The 18,315-nt window shown below is 45.0% G+C and overlaps 1 long non-coding RNA gene across 6 annotated transcripts; it reads left to right on the top strand.

Moving 5' to 3' along the window:
* The first annotated feature begins 14,383 nt into the window (after positions 1-14,383).
* LOC123095917 (uncharacterized) lies at positions 14,384-17,345 on the top strand. Of its 6 annotated transcripts, none has more exons than XR_006446379.1 (5): positions 14,388-15,117; positions 15,482-15,694; positions 15,812-16,492; positions 16,613-16,739; positions 16,930-17,345. It is a non-coding gene; the product is annotated as an uncharacterized lncRNA (long non-coding RNA). The 6 variants fall into 6 exon arrangements; XR_006446380.1 differs by having other exon boundaries at positions 15,809-16,492; XR_006446381.1 differs by having other exon boundaries at positions 15,482-15,728.
* Positions 17,346-18,315: the final 970 nt, after the last annotated feature.

Here is an 18,315-nt window from a genome sequence, read left to right as displayed (position 1 = left end):
ACAAAGATTGATGGAGAAACAGATAAATAGAAAGATAAAGATGCTAGCTAGTGTGCGTTAGAGATAGGAGTCGAGTGGATCAGAAGGCTAAGTTATGTGTGTGGCTGTGAGAGAGATAGAGAGAGGGTGCATGTGAGTCACATACAAACAGATATCAGAGAGAAATGAGATCCCGAGAGACGGAGTTTTGTGTCTGCGAGAGAGAAAGATATTTCACAACGAGAGTGATAGCTAGAGAGACATATGAGGGAACGCAAGATATCTCTAGGGAGAGAGAGTGTGTGTGAGCGACATACAAGAGAACAGTGGAGAAATATGAGACCGTGGGAGACAGAGTTTGTGTTTGTGTGTGAGAAAGAGATATTTAAGAGGAAGAGTCGTAGGTTCTCATATCTAAGGAGCGAAAGACATCTTTGTATGAGGGGTGTGCGAGTGGCACACATGGGAATAGTAGAGAGCAATGAGACCCCGGGAGACAAAGTTTTGTGTTTGTGTGAGAGAAAGAGATTCCACATGGAGAATCATAGTTAGAGACACATAGCAGGGAGCGAGATATACTTAGAGAGAGATAGAGTGATGAAGGTCGAGGGAGAGAGTACCGTCAGTGTGTTACGAAGATAAAAGATCATTGTCGACATACAGGTAGCACGAGAGATACCTGAGAGACGATGAACGCGTATAGGTCCAGAGAGATAGTCCTATATAAGCATGAGTGATAGCTATATGAGACGAATATCTGGATTAAAGGGGATTCAAATATTTAAACTGGAGATCACGACATCGATAATATCATAACACAAATTGGTGTATTAAACATGCATATTCATTTGAATTTGGGCACACGTGTAATGTTATATAGTTTATCAATATTGGTGATCCATATATTCTTTAATTACAAACAATGCATGGTTTATATGCAATTAATGTCTAAACGGGATTACACTATATGTTGCGTGTGTGAAACACATTATACATGTTTGAGAAGTAAAAAAACCGCATGAAACACACATTAATTGGAGACAGTTAGCGAGGAATGCATACATTGGATTTCAAGATAAAGTGGTTTCAAATATTTGAAAATCCAAATTGATGGATACAACCTTATGAATATGAGATCATGCCATTTGTAAACCATATTTATGTATAAATGGTGTTGTACTTTTGAAAGTATATATAAAAATGATGTATATATAATTTAATTCCAATTGAAAATGGATCCCGCCCGAAAAAAATAGAATACAAACGGGATTCGAATTGAGTTGGCACGGTAAACATGCACTTTGTAAATTTTGAACGAAGTGGGGAAAGTCGCAGTAACCGCCCGAAACCAAAATATGCGAGATCGAAATTACTACTGCCTATCCCTGCCACGCAAAGCCTATCTGCTGGATTTCTATAGGTTTCGATAGGGGTAGGTTTGTAATTTCACCCAAACGTGACGTAACCACCTCTCACCCGGATTCATACACGGTGGGCGCCAAAACACAGTGTGTCCTCTACCGAAATCGACTCCCTCCCCGATTCATATTCATACACTGTGGGCGCCAAAAACAAACTCTCATCGGCAAATATTCGGTGTATGCGAGATTACCGTCCTATCCCCAACCGACTAATATTGTTGTGATGTAGGAAATTTGAAACGGGGGCTAAGTTTGTAAATTTCCTCACATTTGAGACAAGCGCGCCCTGAATACATGGTCCCCCCCTTCCTCTCTACCTCCCTTTTCCCCATTCGTACTCCGTGGGCGCCAAAACACCCTCTCCACCCCAGCCTCCTCCGTCCGCCACCCCATCCACCGCCGTCCTCCTCCACCATGCCGGAGCTGATACCCCGACGCCGCTGTCCATTACAAGAGATCGACCTCTGTCATCCACGGCTTCGGACCGGGATCCTTGCATCCCGTCCTCTCGCTTCATCTCCGCTGTCGTCCACCTTGCCGACGCCGCTCCTACGACCGTCTCGTCCACCGCGCCCCGCCGCCACCGTCTACCCTCCTAGATCTGCTTCCACGCCACTGACAGCCATCGCTACCGCAGCACCGTCAAATTCTCAGCAGATGCATACACGGCGCCGCACCAGAGGCGGTACTCTTTCGTATCTGCTCAACTTATATATCGCAGCAAGAAAATAGATCGCCACTACTTTACTCTGATTTCTTGTCTTGGTTGCGAAGTTGCCTTTGTCCGGTTTGCACCTTCAGATCCGCCATGGCACGCTCAACACTATACTCCCAATGCTTATGGTTTTCCCCTTTTATATTCCACACTAGTTAAATCACAGTAGACTAAATTTCAAAATTGGGTCAGTCGATTTTTTAGAGCTCGCCGGAGTTCGCCGGTGCGAACGAAGGGGCTCGGGTGGTTGTGGGGCCTCGCTGAATGAAGAAAACTCGACGCGGGTGGGGGCGGGGGTGGGGGTGGCAGAGGAACACAGGCCGTGGGGGCCGGTGGTCCGGCCAGCGGCCCGTGCGGTGTTCTGTATGGAAAGAATCAGAGACGAGGAAGAAGAAGGGTTAGGAGACGTATGATCTTCATCCAACCGCCTGAAATGGTCGAGAGACAGCTGGAAGTTGCATTCTTAATGCGCTCTGGTTCATCATGTGTGGGCACTGCGCAACCAACATTTTATTATCCAAAATCTGCTTGCTCTTCTTTACCATGCTCCTCTTCCGTTCTTCTTTAATATGTACTCTCTCCGTTCCTAAATACAAGTCTTTGTATAGATTCCACCATGGACTACATATGGAGCAAAATGAGTGAATCTACACTCTAACTAAATGTATCTGGATACATCTGTATGTGATCCATAGTGGAAATCTCTACCAAGACTTATATTTTGGAACGGAGGGAGTATGATAGTAGTACAGTATGTTCCTTGTACTGAAGATGAGCAGGGACTTTTGCAGTGTAGAGGTCTATACGGTCAGTTGTGATGGACACTTTGAGCCTCTTTGATTCGTAGGATTTTGTAAACATAGGAATAGGATTTGTAGTGACCTGCCCACTTGAATCCTATAAGAATAGCAAGGAAATGTGGGGAGTTGTGTCGCCTTTAAGAGTTACACTGATATTAAGAGTACCGCACCTTCAGTTGAAGAGAACTGGTATCCGAAGCCTTTCTAGCCGTACCGGAAGTACTAGCACATATATTCCAGCAAGTTCCACTTTGCTGATTTTACTCTGATGCTTACAGTTCCCCGTTATATCTACACTATGATCTGTGTAGCTGCTTTGTCTCGCACTAGCAGCAGTCCACTCTTGAAGCTAAACACTGCAATGACTCACAAAATTGGCACCAAGGCATTGAGTGCCATTCTGGATGCAATGAAACTCATACGCTCCCCACCTGTTGATTCTTGTTCAGAATATGATCCTAATGACTATTCTAACCTCGAGGAGTCAAAGGCAGATGGCCTGTCCTGTTCAACCATCAAGGTGCATGTTCTAATTTGGCAAGGTTTTATTGATTGCGCGTATCTTGCATATGTTGTCTTGCATTTCTTCTACTTTGTTGCACTGCCATCTGCTTAGTTTACTCATCATATATGTCGAGATGCCATGCCCATCCATTATCAATACATATTCCATCTGTCATCATACCATGTTTTTTCACTCAAATGTTGTTCTTGTGCATCAGACATCAAAAAGGAAGAGGGTGATTGCCGAACCTGAAGGAGCGCCAGCAAAGTCCTTGGAAAACGTGGTGGTGCCGAAGAAATCAGACAGCACCCCACTTATATTGGCTGTACAACCAATGACACAAAACGTAGGACCGACTCCAGCAGACTGTACCCATACTTCACTGGCCACACCACTAGCCCCACCACATAGGACCTGCACTCCAGCAAAAGGTATACCGATTTCATTTGCCATAGCACCAGCCGTACCACAGAAAAATCCCACTCCAGCAAAAAGTACAGCAAGTCCACCGGCCGAAGACCTATCCCAACTACAGAGATGGCCAATTCCTGCAGATTGGAACCCCATCCCATTTATTCCCAGTTTAAAAGACAATGCTTTCAATGTTGTTAGGGACTACGTGCATATATTCCCATCATGGGAAGATTATAGTGAAGACAAACACCATTTTCACATCTTCCTGTCCAACTTACGTGTAAGTGCTATTATTCATGGTTATTATTTTCCTGTTTTCTGCTGATTGAACACATCAATGATTTACATTACATTGTTGTAACTAGGCGAGGGTCAATCTGGATAGTCATGACGAGCAAAGCTTGCTTGTGCTTTTCAAGGAAGCATTGCAGCAGTATCGGTGTTACCTGAGGAAATCACACTTTGATGGCAAGTCTATAAACGAATTTCCGGTGAAGTCTCCTGTGCTAAATTTAGAAGACATTGAATGGAAAAACCTTGTTATGCACTGGTCTATTCCCAGGATGAGGTACTGTCTATGAAATCACATGACAATTTGAACTTCTACTTTTCCGCATGTGCCTTACGGATCTTTTTTGCAGGAAATTTGCTCGAAGAAGAATTCCGGTTTGAAAGGAACGACAGGATATCGCAAATATGCTGCCCGCTGCTTTGCTCTTGTTAGTACCTGTTGTCCTGTATCACTGTACTTGCTACATACCTGGTTCATTATGTGACAGCAGTATGCATGATAGCTTGCTTATCAATTGTTTGCTCCAAATTATCTGATCTGTGTGAATGGTTACATTAGTGTAGAATATATCCAATGCCAATGAATTTTTTTAGCTCTGCATTGTTCTTGTAAGTACATGCTGTCCTTTATCAGTGTACTTATATTGACAGGTGGTTGTACATGCACCATCACTCTGCAGCTTATTTTCCTTTGCCCTCCATTTTCTACACATCAGATCTATATTTACTCTTACCATAAGGTTGGATAACACCGATGGTACTGAAGAAGTTTAGCTGTGCATTGCTCTTGGTTGTACCTTTTGCCTGTATCGATGCACTTACATTTATAGCTACTTGGTTATATAGCATCGCTCTTCATCTTATCTTAAATATTCTCCATTTTTTCGTATATTAACACATCTATATTTACTCTTAACAAAATGTAGAATAAAGGCAATGCTGATGAAGAAGATTCTGTGGTAAACTTCTTGAATTGCCCCCCCCCCATCAGCATGGACAAGGGCTTTATAGAGCCTGTCTTCACCAATAATGTAAGTTTGTCCTTCTCAAGCCTTCAAACTTTGTTGTGTATATTTGGTTAGGCATGATCGCAACAGCTATTTATTTTTGGTGTTTGCATCAAATTGCATGTTTAAAGTTTATTATGTAGTTCATAAACAAAAGTTTGTCCTTCTCAATTTAAGTTTTATCAGTTGTACAACCAAGTTCCTTCTCCATACCATGTAAATTAAACTATACAGAGCAAGTGATCTTCTTTTGCACTGCATGTATGCTTCTGTTCTTCATCTGTAATCCACTGGTGTGGTGAACCTACCCACTACAGCACAATGTCATATTCTGCAATGTCTTAACTATGAACAATGTCATATCATTCTACTATTATTTAAACCGTCTCTTTATTTGCCAATCTGAAATGGGATAAATTGACAGCACACTAACCATTGATACTTATGAGTTCTTGATCTGTAATCCAGTGGTGTCGTGAAGCTGCAACTCCTTCACAATGTCATTTCCTGCCATGTCTTGACCTGAACAATACCATATTGTGTTAATGCAATTTTAAATTGTGTCACTTTATTCGTTAGTAAGAAATGTGATGAATTGTCAGCACTGACACTTTTATGTGCAAAACTTGTCATCTGTCTGCTTGTTTATCTTTCAGAGTGAGGAAGATATAAGTGTTGAACAAGCGCAGTCTCATCATCTTGCTCAGCTGCTTGCGCTGCAGCTCCCCAGCAGGGCTAACCTTTCTTGAACTCTATTGAAGTGCTGTCGGTTTTGTATATTATTTTGTTGGCGTGTTTATTTGCACTGGTGGCGATCTTTGATGCCCAGTGTATGTAATCTGCTGTCTGCTTGTGCTTTATTATCATAGTGGCAAACTTTGATGCCCAGTGGATGTAATATGCCGTAATTTCTTTATTGTATAGTCTAGGTTTTTTCTTATTCACGATGCTGCAGTTATTTTACTGTATATCCTGTCTTCGCAGTAAACCGGCCAAACCGTAAAATTACGGTACATAATCGGGCCATCATGCAATCACGATGTATGATCCACATCATGGGCCCCGTCATCTTGGTCCGTTAAAAGGCCAAAAGTAAACTGGCCCACTACTAGATTCGGGCCTTTAATAGCCCGAGTAACCCCCGGCCCTCTTTTTGCAAGAAAACTCAATGGGCTTTTAGGAGGCTGAGAAGTAGGTTGGGCCTGAAACGTGCCGAACAGCTCACGGGCCGGCAGCAGCCCGAAATGGACCCGGCCCATGATTGTGCGAATCAAATCACGGGCTTTTAACAGGCCAAAATTGTCTCGGTCCTTATTTGGCCCAATCAGATATCGGCTGCGAGCAGGCCGGATGCAAACCGGGCCGTAGTTAGGCCCAACTATATGACGGGCTTTTAACTGGCCGAAATGTTAAATGGGCCCTTAACAGGCCGAAACTAATATCAGGCCGAATTACTAAATGGGCCTTTAGCAAGTGGGCTCAAAAACATAGCGTCCAGTTGACGGGCCGAATCAGATATGGGCCATAATTTAGCCCAAAGCCTCTTAAAGGGCCGGACCTGATCTGGGCCGTAATTTGGCCCAGAACGTGGTAGGCTTTTAACGGGCCGGATCTCATATGTGCCATTATTAGGCCCGGAACGTGGCAGGCCATTAATGGACCGGATCAAATATGGGCCGACATTTGGCCCAAAACATGGCAGCCAATTAATGGGCCGGCCTACTAGGGTCCTCAAAATCTTGTGGGCCTACAGCTGGGCCGGCCCATTAATGTCGGCGAAATCTCATGGGCCTTTAGCTGGGCCGACCCATTATGATCCGCAAGAATCTTGTGGGCCTTTACCTGGGCCGGCCCATTATGGCACACAAAATCTTGTGGGCCTTTACCTGGGCCGGCCCGTTATGGCCCGCAAAATCTTGTGGGCCTTTAGCTGGGCCAGCCCATTATGGTCCGCAAAATCTCGTGGGCCTTTAGCTGGGCCGGCCCATTATGGTCCGCAAAATCTTGTGGGCCTTTAGTTGGGCCGGCCCATTTAAACTTTATGGGTCGGTCCACGTGTCAACATATCATAGGCGCGTCTCGCCCATTGGATGAGTGACAACTGTGCCAACGCGGAGCTGACACGTGTTTCCTCCAGCCAATGATTATTTTAGACGTGGAAAATCCCCATTGGTCCGGGCTGTTAACGGGTTATCGGATCCAAAACCCGACCCGATAGCTTAACGGCGTTCCGTTACGGTGGATGCCATGTGTCGGTCACCCTTGACGAAAGCACTTCTGTGGCGCGCGATTTATCGTCATGGAAGTGGACACTTCCGTGATGATAATTTTGGTAATGTCATGGAACACTTCTACGACAGCACATGTATGACTATCTTGATTCTGTCATAAAATCGACATGGATGTACATGCATGACAAAAAACGCGACCTACTGTGACAAACACGTATCATCACGGAAGTGTATTTTTTTGTAGTGTTAGCAGCAGAATAGGTACTCAGATACATGCATAACAGAACAATAGCACAGTCATCATGATGAAATGAAACATACACAGAGTACAAGTAGCATGTAAACAGGACAAGCAGGCTGAAGACAAAGTCACTGAAGAATTAGGAATGAGGAAATTGAGAAAGTCTTCAGTCAAAGTCTTCAAACAGTAACGATCAAGTTCATCAGCACATGAATGAGGAAATGAAAGGGTTGAGGGAATAGAACCAGTAGCTTGGTGAAGAAGATGATTTGGTATACCAGTTCCAACTGTTGTGACAGTCGTACGTCTGGTTGGAGTGGCTAGGTATTTAAACCTGTGGACAGACAGTCCCGGACACACAGTCCTCATCGTATTCTCCTTGAGCTAAGATCACACAGACCTCGCCCAATCACTCGTGGTAAGTCTTTAGGTGACTCCCAAACCTTCACAAACTCGGTCACTCGGCGATCCACAATTTCCTCTTGGATGCTCTAGACCATGACGCCTAACCGTCTGGAGGATGCACAGTCCTCAAAGGTAACAAGCGTCAGTTCCACACAGGAACAATCTCTTCAGTGATGCTCAAATACTTTGGGTTTGTAGGTGTTTGGGTTTGGGTTTTCCTCACTTGATGATTTTCGCTCAAAGTCCTCGGAGGACGGGATGCTCTCAATGACAAGTGTTAGTTTCTCTCGGAGCAGCCAAGCAACTAGTGGTTGTAGGGGCGGCTATTTATAGAGCAGTCGGACATGATAAGACATAAATTCCCTTCAATGATATGACCGTGAGGTGGGTAGATATTTTGGGACAGCTGGCGCGTAGCACAGCAACGGTCAGATATTTGAGTATCAAATTCCTCAGGGCTATCATGTTCCTCACTTGTAGGCAATCCGCACTGGCGAATTCCTAACTCCTCAGTCAGAACAAATTCCTCAGAGAATAGAAGATCTTCATCTCTATTACTGAAGAAATTGACTAAACTGTATGTGATTTCCAATGGCTTCACTCGAAAGGATTGGGTAGGTTTAGGATTTTGAGATGAGCATCACTTGGAAAGTGTTTCCTTAGTTTTACCTCGACCCCCTTTAACAGTACGGTGTTTCCTATGACTCAAGAAAAAAAATTAAACTACAAAAACAAAAGTCTTCACGCTTCATAATCCTCGCATGAATATCAAGTCTCCAAGGTCACACCAATTTCCTCACTTTCAAAGTCTTCAAGAAAACCAAAGTCTTCAACTCAAGACATTCATTTTTGGGGGTCAACTTTCATCGTAAATATCAAACTCCTCATAGACTTATAGACCTGTGTACACTCACAAACACATTAGTCCCTTAACCCATAAGTCTTCAATACACCAAAATCACTAAGGGGCACTAGATGCACTTACAATCTCCCCCTTTTTGTGATTCATGACAGTATAGGTTAAGTGTTCAACGGGGATAAACATATGAAGTGTGAATACTGATATTGAGGAAATTGATTGCAAGATATAGAAGAACTCCCCCTGAAGATGTGCATATTGGAGGAATTTGCTTTGAATAGCAAATGCACATTGTAGAGTAGAATCATGGAGATCTCCCCCTATATCTTGTAATTCATACACACATTTAACATATGATATGAAGAATTTGAAATGCATGATGAAATATGGACTCTAACGAATTCAGCATGCATGCATTAAGGCAGTTGAGGAATAAGCATGCATGACGAATTCAGCATGCATGCATTAAGGCAGTTGAGGAATAAGCATGCAGAAAAGCAGTTCAAAAGAGTCAGAGCACCATAGGACCTAAGTTTATAACTCATCAGAGCAAACACCTCAGAAGAGCAAGAGTTATAACTTAACAATAAAACGCCCATATATAAGAGACCCACTTGAAGACTAACTCAAATTTCTCCCCCTTTGTCATCGAATGACCAAAAGGAACGAAAAATGAGGACTAACGCCCCTGAAGAATGTCATCAAGATGTCGACGGAGGAGCGTCAGCATTGTTGGGGTCGTCCGTTGGAGTAGGGCATGTCGCGGTGTCGTTCAAGTCTTCGGCTTCATCAGTCTCGCGCGATGAGGAATATGATCTGGCGACCAAGTGAGGAACTTTAACCTTCTTGAATTTCTTTGAAGGTGATTGTGCCCAGTCAAAGTCCTGTTGGAAGTCCATCTCCTTGAGATCTTCAGCACTGTAGAGATTAGATAGAATAGCCCAAGTGCGATCAAAGACTTCATGCAAGTAGTAGTGGTTCTTCTTCACAGTATTTTGTGTGACTGTCATGTTCTGAAGAATTGCACCAAACTGACGCTTGACCCACTTGTGGTTGCGATCGACCTTCTAATGAAGACTGAGGAGAAGCTCACGATCAGTCATCACACGGGGAGCAGTAGCTTGAGGATTTTGCTTTGAAGCTTTTGCGGCAGAGTCTTGTGTGGCAGAGTCATCATTGGTGTAATAGGATGCAGCTTTACGAAACTGTCCATCCAATGGACGAGTGCCTTCATCTATAATAGCAGCTTTGCCCTTCTCATCTGCTGAGGAAATAGTCCTTTTGAGGACTTCAATGGGGGGCAGATAGCTGAGATGATTTTGAAAGTCAGCCTTATAATGAATTGAAGATGTTGATCTGATGAATTTCATGATCCAGGGGGCATAAGGTTTCAACTCAAAAGGTGACAAAGCAGCATTGGCCAAAGTCCTCATGAAGAAATCATGGTAGTTGAGAGGAATACCATGTATGATATTGAATAGCAGATTCTTCATTATGCCAACAATATCTTCTTCATCAGAGTTGTGGCCCTTGATCAGACTGAGGGTTTTGGTCAATATGCAATACACTGTCCTTGGCAGATAAAGCAATTCCTTGACGAGGAATGTGGTCCTTGGAGCTTGGCCAGGCTTCAAAGGCTTCATCAGCACTTACATTAGATGATTCAAAAGTTCTGGTTCTGCATACATGAGCCTTGCACCTTCAGTGGGAGGACTAACTGGGACGGCTTGAAGCAATTCAGAGGCCGGTGCTTTGTAGTGAGTATTTTCAGTCATCCAGTCTAGCACCCATGAATTCACATCTTCAACACTTTCAGTGATGTGCAGCGTGGCATAGAATTGAAGAATGAGTTCTTCATTCCAGTCGCAGATGTCAGTGCAGAAGTTGAGTAGCCCAGCATCATGAAGAACACTGAGGACGGGGGTGAAGCATGGCAGAGACTCCATATCCACATGTGGAATTTGCTCATGGTCAAATACCTTGTCTTTATCAAACAACAGTGAGGAATAGAAATTCATTTGGCTGGCTGTCCAGAAGCGCTTGCGACGAAGTCTAGCAGAGTCATAAGGATTATAGTCTGAGAAGAAATAATGCTCGGCAAAGAAATCATCAGCCTTGAATTTTTGCTTCTTAGTGTGAGGATTCTGTGGCTTGGGCTGAAGATTAATAGTTGAAGTCTTCACAGCCTCTTGATGCACAACCTCTGGAGCCACAGGCTGAGGAATTTCAGTAGCAGTTTCAGCAGCAGCAGCCTTGTCCTCCATTTCTTCAGCACTAGTGGTTAGAACTTCTTCAGGGATAGAATGAAGTGATGTTTGATGTCCTTCAGAGCCCGTATGAATTTCTTCAGTTTGGACAGGGGACTGAGGAAGTTGATGCAGAGGGGTTGTCAGAGGTGAATTGGGGTGATGACTTCCCCAATAGTCATCATTCTGAATAGGAGTTGTAGACCCAATGTCCACATCCTCATCTTCTTCATCAATTTCTTCAACGCCTGCCTCTTCAGCTATGAACTGAGGCATGGGCGATGATACCAGCGGAGTAGAAGGGATATTATCCACTTCAATTTCTTCATCCAACTGCTCTGAAGAAGCGGCAGAAGGATTTTCCTCATCCGTGTCACTTGGAATGACATATTCCTCACCAAAGGGAACAATCTCCTTTGATGGCATGCTTGATATTGGAACAACATCAATTGGGTTCGCGGATGAGCTCGTCAAAGTCTTCACTTTCTTAGGAGCTGAAGACTCTGAAGTCGAAGATGCTTTCCTTTTCTTCACTGCTGCCCTCTCCGTAGCTTTGGTCTTCTTCGCTTCTGATGGAGAAGGAAGGTTGATATTTGTCATCTGTGATGACTTTGCAGGAGGAGCAGATGAAATAGGTTCAGTTTCTTCAAGCGCAACTGATGCAGTTGCCCTGGCATGTTCAGATTCCTCAGGCATAGTAGCAGATGCTTCGACTGGCCTGGTTTGTTCTTCAGGCGCAACATTGGTGGTTGCCCTCGCAGTTTCTTTAGAGGCTGGAATTTCTTCAGCAGCCCTGGTGCTTTCATTTTCTTCAACAGTCTGATTTTCATCAGCTGTGCTTGTATTTTCTTCAGTAGGCTGAGCAGATGTCTCAGCCTGAGGAATTTCTTGTTCCGATGAAGCTGCAACATTTGGTGTGAATCCCTTCACCATTCTGACGAATCTGACTTTGGCACCTAGCCAATCTGCACGATATGCGTCAAATTCATCACTGAGTGCTTTGATCTCAGTCTGCATAGTCACAAGTTCTTTAGGAGACATTTTCACAATATTTTTCTTCAGAAATGCTCCTTCTTATACTAAGCTTTCTTCACTTGCCTGGCCTTCTCAAATTCCCTTTTTGCTTCGCCTATGAAGGCAGTCAGCATATGACTTTGGCCAGGAGTGAGGTTGAAGTCAGGCAGAGGAGTGTTAGGGTCCTTGTGCCATAGATCAATGAAATCAAGGATCAATTTTGCATCCAGTAGAAGTGGCACTTCATTGCCTTTGGCTCTATCGGCCCTTGCTTGTATCTATGATGATTTCAGCCATTTCTTCATCATCAGCTTCGTCGTCACTTGACGGAACCTGAAAGGCAACCTTCTTCTTGTGAGGACTTGGCCTTGTGCCTCGTCCAGCAGTGGCCTTTTTCTTCAGCAAGGTTGGACCAGTTGAAGACTGAGGTGGAGTTGAGGAACTTGTAGATGCTCCTAAAGCAATAGAGATTCCTGTGGTCCTTTGGCAAGAGGCAAGATGCACAGGTGTCGAGGACTTTGCAGCAGTTGCTGAGGATTTTGTAATAGAGGGGGCTGGAGCTGCTTTTGAAGAAGTTGCTTGAGGGACAGGCCGTGAGGGCTTTGAAGAGCTTGGCCGTGAGGGAATTGCAGCTGAGGAACTTGGCTTGACAGCTGGTTTCTTTGGCATTGCCTTCTTAGGCTTGGTAGCAGAGGCCACAGCAGTGGCAACAACAGAATATTCATTGAATTTCTGCACTGCTTCTTTTGCCATTTTGGCCAACTTGGCCTGGCGCTTGGCCCAATCCTTGGGAAAATCCTCACGGTGTTTGATGCTAGTGGGACTTTCAACTTGGCCTGGTGCCAATGGAGGTCTTGGGCATGGAGGGTGTACAGCGAATTTCTTCATCTATTTCGGAGTCACATATCGATACTCCCTCTATTCTCTGGCCCATCTCCTTTCAATGCGCACCCTGCGCTGATTTTTGTTCTCCTTGCCATGCTTGGATTCATCAGGAGTGCAATATTCATCATATATGTCATCAGGGATTTCAAAAGCAGTATTCGCTTCTGGTCTCTTTCCTCCCTTCTTAGGTCTTTTGCCATCAGCCATATTCTTCACTTGAGGATTTTGAACAATCAAATTTTATGACGAGGTATGCAATTTGTCTTCAAGGAACACTGCAAATGAGTTAAGTTGATGAGAACCTCGAGATTCAGAAGCGGACATGTGTACCTGTGAACAGAGTACAGGTGCGAAGAATTTGGAGAGGTCATATGCGTTCTCAGAAGTTTTTCAAAAGAATCAAGTTTGAGGAATTTGACCATGGTGTCTTGAGGAATTTCACTAAGCGTTCTTGACATAGGTTCCAGAGTTGTATAGATTTGAAAATCCACACAATTGAGGTATCTTGAGGAAAAACGTTGCTTAGAGAAACAAATCAAGAACAGAAGCAAGTTGGTGTTTAAGGACATGGAAGTTGAAGAATAAACACCTTTTGAAGATTTTGTGTAAATCATCAGAATCAACAAGGGCAGTAAAAATAGATTTTATTTACCCTTGACGAAGAAGACGACAAACTAAGAGTATTAGTGGAGAAGCTCGTCTGTTCAGATCTTCCACGCCCTAACTTGGCGGAGGAAGACAACTACGGCGGCGACGGAGTGAATATTTTCGCGGCCGGCGCGAATACGAGGGCGACGAGGTCGAGGCAGTGAAGGTCTTCCTCACCGGCGACCATGGAAGGTAGCAGCGGTGCTAGGTCAGAGAGTTCGAGCGAGGGGAGTGAGATCGAGCGGAGTAAATGAGGTCCGAGGAGGGTGAGGGGTATTTATAGCCGAGGTGAAAAACCGCTCGTCCGAGGAAAATGGACGAGCGTGCCCCTGACCCTTCCCATCCTAGCGACATGTGTCACCCACGTACTGAGAAGTGGAGATTGTGTTCGATCGTGGGTGAGTAGTTTAATCTTATCATGGGATGCGGAACGGTTTGAGCGGCAAAAGCCAAAAATTCAGATAAGAATATTTTAATGTTTCGTTCACAAATTCTTCCGCTGATAAGGACAAAGTGAAAATTTTGAACGGGTTTCAAATAGAACGTACATGAAGAATGTGTGAACAGATTGGGTTGAGTTTAGCATAGAGGGGGAACGGCTCCGATCACATTTACTTAGGCAAAAAATCAACTTGAAGAAATAGCAATAAAAAGCACTATTCTAATTTCAGGCCCGATGGAGTTCCCGAACTCCCGAACCGGGCAGTGACAGAAAAAAGAAAAAAGCCCACCCCACCTCTACTCCCCCCGATTCCCCGATGCCCCACCTCCCGCAGCTCCTGCCCTCAACGACGACGTGCCCGCCGCCCCGTCCCCAACCGGCGGCGCCGCCGCCACCAACCCCCCAGCCACGACGCGTTGTGTATAGGAGCCGGCGGGATGCTCCCGAACTCCGGATCCCGCGGAGAAAAAAAAAAGAGAATCCCTCTCCCAACCTTATCCCCACGCCGTTCTAACCTCGCACCCATGCCACCACCACCTCCCTCCCCGGGCAGCAGGCGCCGCAGCCGCCGCAGCCGCCACCTCCCTCCCCCGGCAGTAGGCGTCGTCGCCCACACCTCCTTCCGCCGGCAGAAGCACTGCCGCCCCCATCTCCCTCCCCGCCAGACGCACCGTCGGCCCCAACTTCCTCCCCGGCAGAAGCGCCGTCGCGACTCCACCTCCAGGCCGGGTCGCCACGCGCCTCCACCTCCCGGCTTCACGGCGCTGCCCCGTCGGTCTCCTCCGGCGGCCCCGTCGCCGTCCTTCTCCCGGAGCCCCAGCGCCCGGCGGCTTCCGTCGTGCGCGCCAATCAGGCCACACGGCCACCCCCGTCGCCCTAGCATGCTTGCTTGGTGGAGACTAGGAGCAGCGACAGAGATGCCGCCCCGCGGCCGAACCCCTGCCTCCGCTTGGCTCCGTCCGCTGCAGCACACCGGCTCTCCCCGTCGCCCACCTGCCATGTTCATGTCCACAGGTGACCTTCTCTCCAAACGCGTACTGATCTTCCTCCTCCTGTTGCTTCCAACTCCCCTCTTGGATGATTGAACTCTGTCACATGGAGTAGTAGAAATGCAGGCGTGTCTTTGCCCATTCCATACTTGTGCGCCTCGGCTTCTGGCGGTGCCACGATGAGAAACCAACTCATCCAATTTTGCAGGGTACTGATGAACTTCAGAGTGAATGTGGCTTAAGGTTCAGAGACGTACAATATTTTTTAGTACATTCAGAGTGTTTTTTTCCCTGTTTTTCATTTCTTAGCTTCATAAATCTGAGACCAACATCCCATCAGCTGAAGCTTATAGTTTCATGTATGTACTAAAATAAACACATTTTGACAGGTATACTCTGCATTCGTGTGAAATTATTTGAAATGAAGGAGACGTTTGGCTGTATTGCCAGTTCAAGTTAAGTTCTCCCTGCAGATACATCAATTTTTATTTCCATGTATTGAGTTCTCTTACATATTTCATATGATGATGCATCTCCCTGGATCATAGCTACACCTTACAAACAAGGAGGCTTTGAAAAAAACCCAGGATGTACAAACTTGAGTTAAGTTTCTTAGGCTGGCGTATCAATTTCTCTGTCAGTACACCACTTACCGAACAGCCTCTGCTGCTACTTCTTCACCTCTGTTGTAGCTAGCTGATGGTGCTTCTTTTCAGCAGTTCAAGCTACAAATGGAGCGTTCCATGCAGCAACATCAACCCAACGGGCATACGATGTCCGACGACGGCTAGGTTTGGCGTGCGTCTCTCCGGCGTGCTGGGCGTGGTGCCGAGAGTGCTGCAATTCGAAGTGGCTGGGCATTAAATTTTAGAGATTGCTTTTTTAGTACATTCAGGGAAGTTTCTTTCTTCCTTTTTGCATTTTGTCTATGCACATACTTAGTTCAGACTTCAGAGTGGTTCTGACCTTGGCTCCTCTCACCTGAACACTTGCACCATTTGTAAAATATACATAAATGAGTGTCGTAACTAGCATTCAAAAATGAATCCAGAATAAGTAGGAAGACACCACAACCTCTTCCATGGGTTCCAGTAGCTCAAGCTTTTAAGAAAATACATTTGACACGAAGCTTTATTCATACAGTTGTAATAGTTTTTGAAGTAATTTTATCACTTCTGTAGCTTTGCTTTTTTTTTTGAAATGCTTTGTTTTGCATAACAATTGCTTTGGCAGTAGCAAAAGGAAGTTTTCTCTGGTGGCAAGGGGCCATGCAGGCTGTTTTGTTACTTGCAAGGGACCATGCAAGGACCTATCTAGCCGCTAAACCACAACCGCTTCTGGTCCGGCCGCCATCAACACACACCGCCACGGCCTACTGCTGACACGACCGCGCCTCCCCGGTATCCTCTCTGTGAACCTTTTTTATCTCTAATCGCTACTATGATGTGTTGGACTTGTTACAATTTTGAGGAGCTTGCGACTGAATCTCCTGTATATTTTATTGTTCTTCGAAAGTGCAGAAGTCCAGGTTGTTCCCCGAGCGAACGTGCACCCTCAACTCTGTAGTGCCTGAGAAGCCACATGGAAGCCCAATCATGCGTGCGTTGGTGTCCCCTGAATTCGTCATGGAGGTTTTGATTAGTTTGGGTTGGTTTCTGGCATGCAAATTTCACTCACTACACGTTCACTCACAACAATAACTATCTTGTTTCAAATACAGCGTCAGGCTGTTATAACAACTTGTGTAGCTAGCTTTGTGGATCCTTCTCAGCATTGCCAGTCACTTGGATATATTGTCACTAATTTACTAATAAATCAAGATCCTCCTCACTGACAGGTCACTCCCCACTGCTCTTCTCCGTGGCGGATCCTCCTCTGACCGGCTTCCCCCACCACTACTGCAATACCTCCTGACTACCCCCTGCATCACCGGCAGCCGTGGTGGTCTGCTCCTCCCGGATTGCACTCATCAGCAGGTCAAACACAAAGCTTGTGGCAGGTCGACTAAAGAAGTTGGAGCAAAAAAGGAGGCACAAAAAAGTCATTACAGCATCATCCTTTGAAGAAAGAACAGAGAACGTCCAGGTGGTCTCTACATCAATGGAAGGAGGGCGATCAATCGGTGCTGCTGCGACGCTGTCTTCAACTCCTGGATCGGCGAAGAGGCGAGCTGCTCAGGATAGCCTGGGGTGGGAACTGAGGGCATGCGTGAAGAAGAACCGAGGTGGAGCGCTGAAGGCTCACTTGGGATGAGTCGCACAAAAAAGGCAAAAACATCAACAAAGAAGATGACTGAGAGCGCGATCTGCTCTTTATGCTTCCCTCTGGTGTAGCTCGAGTTGATGGTTTTACAGCTGGCCTTGCATGGTAGCAGACGTTCTTTTTCCCTGTTAAAACTGATTCAGTCAGTGGGCGCTTGTTTAGCTGTTGCTTTAGCTTAGTTGGTTTTCCGGTCTGCCATTTAGGGTAGCCCCGATCGCTTGTAACAGTCCTGGAGACTTGCGTTGCTCCGTTTTTTTATAAAAATGGGGCGGGGGAAAACCCCTTTTGATCAAAAAAAGAACGTCCAGGTGGTTGGTTTCTGGCCACTGAGAACAGTTTCGGGCTTTTGGCAATTGTTTTGCTTTCTTAAAACTGTTAGCAATTGAAACCAATGTCTTGGGTTTAAAAAAGATATCTGTTGGCCCATTGCTGAAACCCTGGCTCTGAGCATGTTAAAACTTGCTTATGAGAATTGACCCCAATTTTCCTATTGTTTTTGCAGACCTTGGATTCAAGAGAAAAAATGTGTATAAAAATGGGTGATTTCGAAAGTTTAGGTATAACGAACATCAAAGTTCAAACCAAGAAATTATAAACAAAAAAATCATGGAATTCAAAGAATAAAAACTATGGAGTTTCATAAAAAAATTAATAGCACATGAAGTTCATGTTTCAGAAATTCCGAAGTTCATGCGTAGTACATACAGAAGAAAAACAATCAAATGAAAAAAAAGACCAAAGAGACCGCCGAGGCCATTTCACTGAAAAGCAAAAAAATGCATAAAAATGTCACGACAAAATTCTATAAGAAGTTCAAATTTTAAAACCGAAGCAGGTCGACATTAAAAAATGAAGTTTTTAATATCTAAAAGTCAAATTGGAAGGCCAACAATTTGAGCAAGAAGTTCAAATAAAAAAAAGTACTTCAAAAATCTTTATAACGATTTTTCCCTGTTTATAA

The sequence above is a fragment of the Triticum aestivum genome, chromosome 4D (genome assembly GCF_018294505.1).
Source record: "Triticum aestivum cultivar Chinese Spring chromosome 4D, IWGSC CS RefSeq v2.1, whole genome shotgun sequence".
Taxonomy (NCBI): domain Eukaryota; kingdom Viridiplantae; phylum Streptophyta; class Magnoliopsida; order Poales; family Poaceae; genus Triticum; species Triticum aestivum.
This window is presented reverse-complemented; position numbering and strand designations above follow the sequence as displayed.